This window comes from Suncus etruscus, chromosome 10 (genome assembly GCF_024139225.1).
Source record: "Suncus etruscus isolate mSunEtr1 chromosome 10, mSunEtr1.pri.cur, whole genome shotgun sequence".
NCBI lineage: Eukaryota > Metazoa > Chordata > Mammalia > Eulipotyphla > Soricidae > Suncus > Suncus etruscus.
In genome coordinates, this window is record NC_064857.1 from 98,293,396 (window position 1) to 98,294,613 (window position 1,218).

Consider the following 1,218-nt stretch of genomic DNA (forward strand, 5'->3'; position numbering starts at 1 on the left):
GTGAGCCCTGAGTTCTGCTGTGTATGAACTTAAAATCAAAACCCTAACCCAATCTTTCTGGTCCATAATACCAGCATCTAACCTTGTGTTGTAAGGAGAGTCCTTGGTGGTGTGGGGGTACCCCTAACCTCCACTGTGATCTCATATAAACTAACTAGAAAACGTAAGTATACATATGTTTCATATGATATGAAACTGCATGCTCTAATTCTAGAAGAACAGGTGGGAATGGAATGAGGAAGAACACTTAGATTAAAAGCCTTGATAATATCTTGGTGATTGGAAAATAGATTAATTGTGTGTAAAGTTATATAAAACTTGGATATTCCTCTAGGTGGGCTTGGGGGGACCAGTATGGAATGCTGGGGATCAAAGTTGGGTCAGCCATGTGTAAGGTAATTGCTCTACTCAGTTTTTATCTCCTTATTAAGACTTGGGCATCAAAAGTTATGTTTAGGTTTTCAGTTTGTTGATATAAAACTGCCATTATACATTGTTTTATGATTTTGAAAAATGTTCTTGGAAATGTTAACATGAGATTAAAGATGGTGAATGTGGGGCCAGGGACTAACTGCAGTGGAACACCTGCTTGCTGGGCTGTTAATATGGAGTTTCAAGTTTCTCACCCACTTTTGGGCCTAGCAGGCAAAGTCCTGGCAGCACCCACTTAGGGTTTGCAGCATCACAAAATATGTGATTGTGTGGTGCACTTTAGCTAAGGGCATGAGCACAACTGAAATGTGCAGCCCCAATATAAAAGTCAGGGGCCATATTGGTGGCACAATCAGTAGGGTGTTTGTCTTGCACGTGCTAACCTAGGATGGATTGCAGTTTGATCCCCTAGTGTCCCATATGGTTCCCCAAGCCAGGAGTGATTTCTGACAGCATAGCCAGGAGTAACCCCTGAGTGTCACCGGGTGTGCCGCCCCCCCCAAAAAAAAAGGCAAAAAGAAAAAATGTACATATAAGTCAAAAGAAGATAATAAACTTTTCTGGTTCTAATATTTTATTGCCGAGTTGGTATCTTTTGAAGTCAGAACATCACCTTTCTTAGTTCCTCTGAGAAGATCCTAACTTAAATCCTGAAGACATCAACCTTAATAAGGTCATTATGGTTCTGCTAGAAAACAGAATCCAGGAGCGAGGATGAAATTCTGTTATATCTTTTTCTTTTCTTGCAAGACACTAAAGGTTGTGAAGGGAAGGAATGTGCATCAT